This window comes from Mustela putorius, unplaced genomic scaffold (genome assembly GCF_011764305.1).
Source record: "Mustela putorius furo isolate JIRA1106 unplaced genomic scaffold, ASM1176430v1.1 tig00000198_pilon_pilon_pilon, whole genome shotgun sequence".
Lineage (NCBI taxonomy): Eukaryota > Metazoa > Chordata > Mammalia > Carnivora > Mustelidae > Mustela > Mustela putorius.
Window position 1 is genome coordinate 6,491,726 of NW_025421311.1, and position 12,738 is coordinate 6,504,463.

A 12,738-nucleotide genomic window follows, 5' to 3' on the forward strand; every position below is an offset into this window, starting at 1 on the left:
TCACTCTCTCCTGCCGCTGGGTTGTGACCTCCTCCGTCAACTCCGTGTCCCTGCCAGCCTCCAAGGGGCTCCCAGATCACCAGAAATCTCTTTGTGTTCCATGCTGGTCTTGTGTCTCAGTGGGTTCTATTCTTTGAAAACGGGTAATTCAGACACACGCAACAGCAAGTTACCCCGAACATCCCGCTTTCTCGTCGTCCGGGCTAGCCGGGTATTTACGGGTTATTGGATCTCACTGATCTCTGTTCTCAACCGAGGGCTTTCAATCTATTAGAAAGGCATCAGCCTGACACCGAAAGGACAAACTGAGACAAATTCAATGGGAACGCTGCGCCAAGGTCAGAGTGAGAACAGTATTTACCTCATAAAGACCTCCAGGCACTCAGACAGATTAAATTAGAACAGGAATGAGTACATGCTCTCCTCTGTTTATGTAGTTGGCAGGAAGTGCTTTATTTTATATAGATCACATAACCATCATCGAAAATGTATTCTGTTTTTAAGTGTTGCACCCTGTCAGAGAGAGAAGCTGGCTTCTTAAAGGACACGGTATAGTCTAAGCGGGCACAGATTGACCATCTCTGGGCATCTCCTGTAATTCCCACCCTGGAATTCTCACGGATCCCAACTCTGCATCCTTTCAGGGAGTTATTACGACTCCCATTTCACAGATGAAAAAACTGAGGTTGAGTTTCAGAGAGCTTAAGAAATAAATCCATGGTTGCATGGTTGGTTAAGCGATAGGGACAGATTTGAGACCCATATTTGCCAGAGCCCAAAGCCGGTGCCTTTTGTCAAGTATCCTGCCGTTCCTGCAGGTCAGGCAGAAGGAATGCCGTCATGTCATGGTTAATCAAAAGGGAGGCAGAGAGATAAGTGACAGGGGAAAGCACACTTGGTGTTTAGACATCGAAAGCCTGCTAGAGAGTGTGACATACTTTCCCATGCTGCTATCAGTGGAGCCTGGGGGACGAGGAGGAAGGCAGGAAGAGAATCTGATCGGGTATTTGCAGATTTGCAGACAGACACTCAGTGGGACTGACCCCCAGCAAAGTCAAGGTGGAGATGGTCATTATCCCTGGTGTTGACAGGCCTGCTGCTTCAAGGTGGGCACCATGTGCAGGCCTGTGGTGGGAAGCCAGTGCCCAGGAGATTCAGCCTAGATGAGACAGGTTCCCTACCTTCAGCGTGCTGCTGGCCCATTCCTAACCTCCCCCTGAACCCCAGTCTTTGTTCTTCAGGCTTCTGATTTGAAGTCAGCCTCAGCTCTGGCTTTAAGAGCTTACAAGCAATGATTCTACCGTTAGAGATTTGTTTCATTTGTGGGGAGTGGTGGTGGGACGGGCTTGTGTTTCTGATTTAGAGAATCAGAACTGAGTTCAAGGTAACCCATTCGTCACTGACCTCCTTCTCTCAAAAGCTGTTCCCCTTGAAGCTTATTTGGATCCTGACCCCCTGCAGACCTTTCTCCAGGCACTTGGGACCATGCCGGGTGTAGCAGGATTCTGCACCGAACCACTAGGTCAGAGCCCTCCAGGCTGGATGATTTCAGTAAAACCTAGCGCTTCCATATCCCATCTCCTTAGGTGCTGCAAGGTAGCTGGTTACGTCTGAAAGTCTGAAATCATGAAATTGTAACTTCGACTTTAGAAGTTACTAGACTTTAATCTCGGGTGTCTTCCGGTTCAACTACTTCCCCATTCAGCAATAGTTATTTGAAGTTTGGCTTTAGGTTCAGTGGGAATCATTACAGCTCCTGCTCACTGATGCCAGTTCTGCTCTCCACGGTTAGTGTGTAGCCCACAGGGCCACTGTGTTAAAAAATGCTTAAAAGAACTGAGTACCTTAATGAGATTGTTGAGAGAGGCTCCTTGGAAGGGGAGGTGTAGTAGGAAAGTCAGCTCTAGGCAGGCCACGTCCATGAGTTACCTCCAAATGCTCACGGATCCCATTCCTTCTGTTAGGTGGTGTTTGGGGTTTTTGTTCTTTATGTAAAGCCAGCCAGGAGTAGGCAGGCCTCCAGTTCCAGGCTATAAATCATCGGAGGACAGGTTCTGTTGCCAAACATTTAAAGAGGATGGGCCATGTAAGAAGAAAATCTCAGGCTCCGGTGTGGCCCCGCTTGACATCTCAGACTGAGCCAACGCCCTGGCTGGAAGAAAGAAGTGAAAGTGAATTCTTTGTGAGTTTTCTCCACCATTGGCTTGCAAGTAGACACATCCTAATTAGATAAGGCCTGGTGTAGAGCGCCGAACACATTTTATCAGTATAGAAACAAGCAGTAGGAACTCGGTGCACTGCGTGAGGCTAACTATAGCTCGCCCACCCACTGCTTGTGGAAAGCAAAGCAGCCACAGCCTCAGCAAAGAGCAGGTCAATCCTGGGTCCTAGGGAGTACCCAGCCCATATCAGCTCTGCCCTTGCTACAACCTGAACCTTCTGGCTTTAGGGCTCAAGGGACCAAGACAAGGTACCACTGCAGGAGCCAGGGGGTCCGGCCCACGGAGGATAGATCCACAATCCAGTGGCTTTCTACTTAGTACCTTCCAAAGAGGCACATTGGATTAGTGGAAGGAGCAGGCCTTGAAGACAGGCAGACTTGGGTTAGAATGCTGGTTGTAGCATTTAGTCATTGTGAGCCCTTGAACAAATTATTTAACCTCTCCTTTTCTTCCTCTATAAAATGGAGATAATTCTCTATCCCAAAGCCATGTGCCAAGGATTAAGTAGGATCATGTTTGCAAATGCTGTATATTATAGTAGTGATTCATTGAGTATTTTTTCCCTGTCCCTTTTCTACTGATTGCTCCTTGCCTGTCAGTCTTTCTCTAGTCTGCAGTTTGGGTAAGGACATGTTAGGATGCACTTTTAGCTAAACTCCACACACACCTTGCCTTTGGGAGCTCTGCCCTCTCCTTTGACCGTTTTCATCCTCATCATCACCTCCACAGAAAGACGAGCCAGAGGACATGGAAGAAGCAGTCTCAAACCCATCTGCTCGGTGCTCTGTGTGCACAACTTCTGGAGGGAGGCTGAAAGCTATTAATGGAAGTGCATGTGTACGAGGCTTTTATTTATGTATTCTAGATAGTAGAGAGAGAAACCAAATATGATGCCTGCCTTCCAGGGCCTTGCTGTCGGATGACGGAGTTGTATTTGTAGGTAAACAACTTCAGGACTGTGAGAAATGTTGTAATAGAGGTATGCCCAGGTCTTTGGGTCAGTAAACTCCACAGACTGCTTCTCTGTCTCTCTTTCTCTCTCTCACATGTAGAGTGCAGCTGAAGAGGGTTCCTGCCTTGTCACTGTTGAATTAGCAACTTATTATGGTTCTGGGAAGGACATTCACCTTCTTAAATTCTCCTTGGGTTCTGCCGCAAGTGAATTAATTCCTAGGTGGTGGTGGAGAACTAATAGGGCAACTTGCTATTGTTAGCAAAGAATGACAGATGTGGAGATAATTTTGAACTGTGGTGATGCTCTGAGACACAAACGAGCTCCTGTTGACATAACACTTGATTTAAATAATGGATGGCAGTGTATTCGTTTCCGTGTCCTTGATAGAAAGCTTAGTCTAAGACCAAGAGGTGCTTGTGAGATCTGATACTATCATAATCCCAAGAGTTTACTTCTTTCCTCTCATTAAAGAAAGAAAAATGTCAGTTTCTTTGGACTGTCTAATCAAATTCCTAAGAATAAAAGCATTACTCTTGAGGTACCTGCTGAGCTGAGGACAGGCAGGTGGGCTGCTCGGAGCATGTGGGGAGGAGAGGGTTGGGCCGGCCAAAGGCAGCAGAGGTGCTCACCTTCTGTGCCACCCCAGCCGTGTGTGGAAGAGTGTTAGACCTGCCCTTCCTCAGGTTCCCGCAGAACGCTGCCAGGGGCTAGAGGTGGGCAGGTAATTATAACGAGAACAAACTTAGATGATGAAATGACTGATCAAGTCAATGAATGTTATAAATGACATACCAAACACTTTGAGACCTCTGTGATCTATAGAACCAGTCCTTATAGGACAGTTCTTCAAGATTTATTTTTAGTTTTAGAGAGAGAGAGAGACTCTCAAGCAGACTCCCTGCTGAGGGGAGAGCTGGACACGGGGTCAGTATCGCAATCTGAGATTCATATAACCTGAGCTGAAATCAGGAGTCAGGTCACTTAACTGACTGGGTCAGAGAAGCTCCCATAGGACAGTTCTTTAAGCTAATGCCATAGCAGAGGTGTTGGATCTTGCCAGACATCTGAACAACTCACAAGGTAGACACAGAAAACGAGCAAAAGAATTGGGTGAAGATGAAATCAGGACACTGAAACAGAAAAGAAAAATTATGAAACTTCTAAACAGCAACAGAAACGAAGAAATAACAGCAGTGCTCAGAACCCCAGTGCAGAAGAAGGGGGCCAAGAACAGGATGAAGACATTAGCCCTTGAAAAGAAGGAAAACAAGGACTACTGCAAACGTCTATTTGAAATTTTGATTCTTCTAGGAAATCAAATCTTACCTCCTTCTGGAGGGGCCTGAGGCTGATGAAATTCCAGAAGTTGTCTACTCCTGAGAGCGCCCAAGCCCTGCCGTGGTGCCAGGTGGATTCAGGGGGAAAGGCACTGAGGGGGCTCTCTGACACCCCAGCAAGGAAGAACAGACACAGGTGCTAGACATCTGTGAGGGCTGCGTCTGGGAAGAGACCCTCAGGGATGCGAGAGACCCTCCCTTGATTTCCAGGATCACTGACAGTGTAGCTGATGTCGCAGAGGAGATACACCTGCCCATGTTGGCAAGGTTTGTCCACAAATCCGTAACCTGTGCACTTCTACCTTACGAAGCCGGTGCCGACATGTCAGCTTCGTTGTTTCACTCTCTGATGACTGAGGAGTGGGGATTAAACATGGATGTGATCGTAGCCAGGTTTACATTGTGTCCAGTGGATTTTCTTCCAAAATTGAAGCTGTGGCCTGCAGGCTTTTAGAGACATAGTCCCAAGCTAGCTACACAATCTGCTCTTCCTGGGCCTTAAATACGTGCTGGGCAAAAGCAATGTTTGTTGTGGAACTCTCTGTTGCATTGCATAAGAAACAATTGACAAAATTCATTGTTGTTGTGTTGTGTCTCGCCCCCTCCCCCCACAATTATCACACATGCTTTTAGAGCATGGCAATATAATTTCTTTCCTGTTTGAGAACAGTGAAGAAAGGGGCAAAGAAAGGAAGGAAATTGGCCCTCCTCAGTGGACAGTCTGGAATGATGGTTTCGAAATTTTAGTGGACCTCCTCCACGCACTTGTTTTATGTTCGGATAGTGACACCAGTCCCGGATGGAATGACTATGCCTGTGTAGGCTTTTGTGCTCTGTAGTTACCACTGTTGCTCCAGAACATGTTCTGTCTTTTACAAGAAACTTTGGGGAAAATATCCAAGGGCAAACCTCCCATGTCTTCTTTGCAGCCAGTCATTTGACTGCAATGCTTTGTTCACTAGATGAATTGATAGAACGTATTGAAGTTTATCATAAATTTTGTTTTGCTGGAGCCACAAATTTGGTGCCCAACCTTGGTATTCAGATGAAACTCCCTGAGCATGTCCGCAGAGCCCAGCAAGACAACCTGGAATCTCAGCTGGTGTCTGAGAGGTCCTCAGGAAATTTTAAGTGTCCAACAGTGGAGCACACTGTTCAGGGACTGAAGGAGTCTCAGAACAGCACCTGGAATCTCTTCAGTGCTTATCTCTGGTGCCTTCAGTCATGGGGCAGATCCCATTTAATACGCTGTGGAAGGGCCATGCTGGTGCCTACAGAGGGGGCTTGCCCAGTCCTGGTGTGCTCTCAGCTCTGTCGTACCATTAAAGAATCAAGTGGGAACACAGAGGGGAAGATACAGTTTCCATCAACCACTTACAAAGCCCTCCACCTGACAAACATCAATTCTTTCCCTAATGTTTGTACATTGCTGAAGGTCCCATGTATTTCTGTGATGAAGGTTGAGAATGAATACTATGAAAAATAAGGCCAAGTGTCTCAAAGCGTACCTGAAGAACACTTGGACAGGCCAAAGGTGAGGTTACTTGGCTTTGCGTAGCAGGAGTTTTGACCTAAAACATGACCTGAATTTAATAATGGTGGACACAGATATCAGAGTCAGTACAGTGAAGTCAGAGCTTCCCACAGATAGTTCAGAAACCATTGAGACTACCTAAGAGACTTTAAACTTAAGCTTTCGCTTACATTTGATACTTGAAAAAATATGAAAGAAATTTCAAAACAGCTTCCAGAGAAGCTGTAGATGTACGTAAGCCCTTTAATAACTGAATGTCTTGACCTTGGGCCTCTCATTGAGGACAGTGGCCATTGATAATTTATGTTTAATGGTCCCTGTTTGAACTCTTCCCACTTTGAAGACCTGTTTTTCCAGAAGACAGCATTAACAGTGACACATCACACTTCTGTGAGAACTTTGCTAGTGGCACTTTGGAATTGGTTGAGGTGTCATTTTAGATATTTTAACATTTATTTTTATCTTAAGATTTTATTTATTATTTGAAAGAGAGAGAGCAGGAGCAGGGGGTAGAGGCAGAGGGAGAAGCAGACTCCCCCACTGAGCAGGGAACCTGACGTGGGTTCTATCCCAGGATCCTGAGACCATGACCTGAGCTGAAGGCAGGTGCCCAACTGACTGAGCCACCCGGGTGACCCTAGACTTCATGTTTATTATCATTGTAGAGCTTATTGCTGGGTATTAAGTTATCAGTTCTTTGAAGAAATGAACTTTGAGGCAGTGTGGGAGGAAGGAATACATTTTATAAAATGTTAGCACAAGGTTCACTACTGAACTTTGAATAGTAGGAGTTTTAAGTATGTTGTTAAATATCTGTAATGGACAGTTTAAGGGAATTACCAGACGGTGAGAGAAACACATCAGCCCCCCAAACAAGAATCTCAGAATAGGTTTTTGTTTTTATGAAATGAACTTAAACAAGTTACAGTTAAAGTTTGAGTGGAACAGGCTGCTTTTGCTGCTGGTCCACATCTGCTTGCTGCTGTTCACATTCTTTTGTTGAGGTTGTATCTTCATAAGCTTTTCAGCTGGTGTGAGTCGAACACTTCTGTTGCATGGTCAGGATGGGATCTGAGACCCTGGTTATTGACAACTAATTTGCCTGTTTTCTTCTGTCTTTTTCCATGTCTATCTACTGCCTCATCTTAGTTTATAACAAAAACTCAAAAAAACCTACAAAAATATTTTGTGGTTTGTCTAGGAATAATACAGAAAATATTGCCCTTATTTTTGGTGAAGACAGTAAGTTTTGTATAGTTTATTTCAATCTAGGGAAACTATGAATTTTGTTTTTTAAAAAGTATTGCCCTTAAAAGGTTTTTAAAAAGTTTTTATTTGAACTGGAGTTAGTTAATGTACAGTGTAATATTAATTTCAGGTGTACAGTGTAGTGATTCGGCACTTCCATACCGTACCCAGTGCTCATCATGACAAGTGCCCTCCTTCATCCCGTGACCTGCTCCACCCAGCTCCCTCCTACCTCCCCTCTGGTGACCATCAGTATGTTCTCCATAGTTAAGAGTCTCTTTCTTGGTTTGCCTCTCTCTCTTTTTTCCTCTTCATTCATTCGTTTTATTTCTTAAATTCCACATATGAGTGAAATTATATGGTATTAGCCTTTCTTGGAATAACTTATTTTGCTTAGCATAATACTGTCCAGCTCCATCCACATCATTGCAAATGGTAAGATTTCACTTTTTACAGCTGAATAATATTCCAGTATATGTGTGTGTGTGTGTGTGTGTGTGTGTGTGTGTGTGTGTGTGTATCTCACATCTTCTTTACCATCCATCAGTCAATGGGCACTTGAACTGTTTCCACAATTGGCTATTGTAGATAATGCTGCTGTAAACATCAGGGTGCATGTATTGTTGTGCCCAAGTTTTCACATCTGAGAGACCACCAAGGAGCCAAGCACCAATGCAATCACATGAGGGTTTATTTGACAAGCTTAAGCATGGGCCCAAGTATACCCGACACAGCGGAGTAGGGACTTGCATCCCGAGCCAGATTATAGTCAGAGTTTTTAAAAGCAGAGTAGGGGTGGGCTCAGTGGTGGGTGAGGACAAAGTGGGTGTTCAGAAGGGCTGTTAGGGTAAAGAGGACTCAGGATATTGAAGGCCTGGTTACTATCAAGCCAAGGCCGTTTTCCCCTTTAATGAGGTACTAGCATGAAGACAATTGGGAGTTTCCTGGTGGAATGTCACATTCTTGCTATCAAGCGTTCCTTGTTAGTGAGATTTGGGTTTAGAAGAAATTTAACTTTATTTACTTTTCCTTCTACCTCAGCCTCCTTCAGTTTTGTTTATGGAGGGGAGGGCGACATTAGGGCTTGAGGAATTGAGTTATTTGTCTCTGAAAAATGGGCTAGACTCTAGATGCGTAGAGCCTTGTTTTTCTTGGCCTTCATAGTATCTCTTCGATTTAGTATTTTTGTATTCTTTGGGTAAATACCCAGTGGGGCAATTACTGAATCATAGAGTATTTGTATTTTTAACTTTATGAGGAAACTCCATACTGTTTTCCACAGTGGCTGCACCAGTTTTCATTCCCATCTTCATCTTCACCAATACCTGTTGTTTCCTGCATTGTTGATTTTAGCCATTCTGATAGGTGTGAGGTGCTATTTTGTAGTTTTGATTTGCATTTTCCTGATGATGAGTGATGTTGAGCATCTTTTCATGTATTGTTGGCCATCTGGAAGTCTTCTTTGATAAAAGGTCTATTCATATCTTCTGCCCAATCTTAATTGGATTATTTGGTTTTGGATGTTGAGTTTTAGAAGTTCTTTATATATTTTGGATACTTATCCTTTCTTGGATATGTCTTTTGCAAATATCTTCTCCCATTCTGTAGGCTGCCTTTTAGTCATTATTTCCTTTGCTGTGCAGAAGCTTTTCATTTTGATGAAACCCCAATAGTTTATTTCTGCTTTTGTTTCCCTTGCCTCAGGAGACAAATCTAGAAATAAGTTGCCATGAAACTTGCCAAGAAACACTTGAAAGACTTTTGTAAATCAGCATAATCATGTACTAATGTATTCTGTGATACAAAAATAATGTAAGACTGTCTATTGGACTATCTGTCCTTTTTTGATTTTTGGTTTCTTATTGTTAATAATGACCATAAACTTATTTGAAAGAAAATATACCTGTGTTTTCAATAATCAAATGGCATTAGAGACCAAAAAACAACTCATGCTTCCCTTTCTCACTCGCCTATCAGACCCTAGTGTGCAGTGGCCATATCTCCTCTTCTGCATGGTGTTTTTCTATCCATTTAGGGTTGGAGTCAGGCAAAGATTTCTTTCATGTCACCAACCCTCCATACCTCTATAATTTTAAATAATCCATGAGCTCTGTGTAGAACCTTATGTACTCTGGATGTTCCCATCATCTTCTACTTTCCGTGCAATAAAATCATTGGGAATGGAGAGGGAGGGCTTAAAGAAAGGAAGAGGGGACAAGATTAAAATCCCACCATACATGGGAGAATATAAGAATTTCCACTTGCAGAATGCCTTCTGTGTGCCAGGAAATTTCTATATACGTTTTTGAAATCATCAAGTAGACGTTTGTTATCCCCATGTTACAGAGATAGAAACTGAGACTCACAGAAATCAAATGATTCATCACAATTTTCAGAATTAGTGGTGGTTGAACTAGGGTCCATACCTGATTGTCTCCACTCACGTTAGTCTAAATCAGCAGACTTGCAGGCCTGAACCCAATACAAGATCATGATGCTTTGCTTGGTCGGCACTGCGATATGCTCCTCTCACCCATTTTCATTCTCTTACATATCACACATGTACCTTCTTTTCCTGGATCAGTAGCATTTAGAGTTTGCAATTTCTGTCCCTGGTATAATGGATGATTGTGGGCTCTGGAGCCAGACAGTCAGGCATTTGAGCTGGGGCCAAAGCAGTAACTAACAGAGTATGTGTTTCGGGCAAGGCTAAAACCTAATCCCTCCATATAGACAAGGTTAAGCCATACCTAGGTCAAACAGCTTTGTGGAGATTCAAAGGAAACCGATGGAAAGTGCTTGGCATTTGGTAAATATCCTGTCTGCTGTCCTTCCCACCCTTATTACCATCCGCTGTAAAATCACTTTGAAACATGTCTCCATGCTCTGTTCCTTTCAAAGACTATTTCTAGAAATAGGGACATGTCTGCATCTAGAGACTGAGGCTACAGTCTCCGTTACTACTGCAAGAGAGTATCAGGCCAGCATTCTTCCGGCCTACTGAGGTGTGGAATTCCTACAGAGAATGCGAGAACAGCCTGCATTTTTATGTGTGATATATAATAGAAATATGCAGTAACCCCTTTCATGAACCTTGGTCTCTTAACCATACCAAAGATATACATATATAAAAACAAGAGTCCTAACGGGGAGATGTGGAAAGGTTGGTAAACTATATCTTGGGAGCTGGGTGTTGCTATGCTGATTTCTACCCCTTCCCTCCTCTGTCTTGGCCAAATGAGGATTGACTTCTATATGGAAAAGCTCTGTGGAGAGTTAGAAGTATGTGTTGCTGCTGTTGGTGGTGGGGAGGGGAACTCTGTGTATGTAGGTCACATTCTTAGGCAAGAAATCTAAAGGACAAAAGTCTGACAGATGTGTTGGTGGCAGATGCAGAGGAGGGCTGCTCAGATGGCATGAATCTGCATTCCTTGACCTCATTCTGGGCAAGCATCCCTGAGGTCTCCCGCTGAGTGCTGTGGGCCGCACGGGGAGCTTGTAGCAGGCAGCCGCGGAGCTTCCCACCGTTTCCTTAGAACCTTCCCTTTCAGTGAGCTCCTCCTGACTTCTAATAATGAAAGACTCTGTTCTTGAGGATTTTTCAAGAACAGGAGCAGGCCACTCTCCCTGAGCCTGCCTACTCTACCAAGCGGTAGGCTTGGTGTGTCAGAGAATGGAACGCTCTGGAGCAGTTGTTAGATGGACTTGAAAAGTGATGTTCTTGTGTTCCTGTGTTCGTGTGTTTGCAAATACCACGATTCCCTGTTTCTGAGCTGGATGATTCTAAGGCACGCATCCAATATATTTCTCAAATTTCCTTGTGAGATGAAACTTTAGTGCTAATGGGCTCTGTGTTGTACTCCTTTCCTGGATGTCTCCTCGTCCCTCATTACCTTGGCCCTTTGGGAGGGCTCTCATCAACTGCCAGAGAAATTACTGGCATTCACAGCCTTCCCTCGGTGTCTGGTTTTGGAGGAGCCCAGACTAGGACAAGAGGCACTAGGAGAAGTCCAAGGATGAATATACCCTTATGATAAGATTCTGGAACTTGCCAACCAGATCACAAAAAGGGTTCTATTATTGGTGGTGATAAGAGAGGCGACGATAAGCCCTGGCAAGCTGAGCATCACAATTATGAATGTTGTCATCTATGATGAGCTGGAATGGGAAACAGGCTTCCAGAATAGCTCCAGCATTTTTTAGATATGGTGGCAGTGGTGATGATAACTGTGGAATTGGTGTTAATAGTCACGGTGGCACTGAAAGGAAAAGACCACCTCAGGTCAGCTAACCATTAAATTATTCTCCATGTGAGGCCCAGAGGACCTTTTATTCAACATTTACAGGATGCATATTTCCTGTAGCTGCAAGTCAGACCCATCTGAGTGTGAAAAAAGTGGAGTTGCAGAGACTTGATTCTTAGCCCTGGCAAGTCTCCTTTGCTAAAGCCTAGGGCCTTGGTATGGGAGGGGCGTGGGCCTGAGACCGAGATGGGGAGACTGGGAAGTGATGTACTTGAGAACCTTGAATTAACACTTTCTCCTGAATTCCTTTCTCTGAAAATGGTTCCCTTCCCCCTTTGTTACTGGGGAGCAGATTCTCCTCGCCCAGAAATCATGCAGAGACAGACACCTCCTAAGATGATACTTACCTTCTTCAAGGTTTTCCTATACTTGCTTCAGAGATTCTAGGACCGTAACTGGGGTCAAAACTCAGCTTGAAGTCCTGAGAAAATATTTTCCCTGCTCCAAGAGAAAAGAAAAAAGGGACCCTTAACAACAGAGCTACAAGGTTTGGCTAATATGTCCTGGCAGAATCAGGAATATTTTCCTGTACTTTGAGAGTACTGCCCCAACTATGAGGAGTTTAAGGCTGCAGAGATAGAATTTTTTAAAGGCAAGCATTCTCCTGTGACATCAGGTTTAGTGTCCTAGACAGAGCTACTCTCATGGGCTCTAATAGGCTGCTGGGATAGTTCCTCCAAGTTCGGAAAATGATAGCTTGCAGCAAATGAGATGCCATTAGTGTAAATGCCCAGCTCTCTTGCTCCTCATATGGGGAAATTCTTAGGTGGGTAGTGAACGCTCCGTCCCACAGTTTTTCCTTAAGATTAAGGAGCTGGAAGCTGAAAGAAATACCAGATTTCTGGGGATGAAGAAACAGTCACCAGAGACAGCTGAGGGAAGGGACAGCACAACAGGTCACGGAGGACGTTCTCTATCCTGCGTCAACCTGAACATCCCTCGTTCCCAAGAGTGCAGTCATCTTGGGACAGAACAGTCCAAGTGAAACTTTTCTATCCCTGTGCTATTTTTTTTTCTGCTGTGACACCAGAGAGATAAGAAACCATCTAGCAATCTAGGGATGGGTGGTGAGGGAAAAGGAAGAGATAAACAAGTCAGAGAAATACAGAAGAAGCCAAATATTACTCCTTTTCGTGCC

The 12,738-nt window shown here is 44.2% G+C and overlaps 1 pseudogene; it reads left to right on the forward strand.

Annotated features, from left to right (window-relative positions):
• The first annotated feature begins 1,485 nt into the window (after nt 1–1,485).
• On the forward strand, nt 1,486–4,885 carry LOC101694255 (annotated as a pseudogene).
• The last annotated feature ends 7,853 nt before the right edge of the window (nt 4,886–12,738 follow it).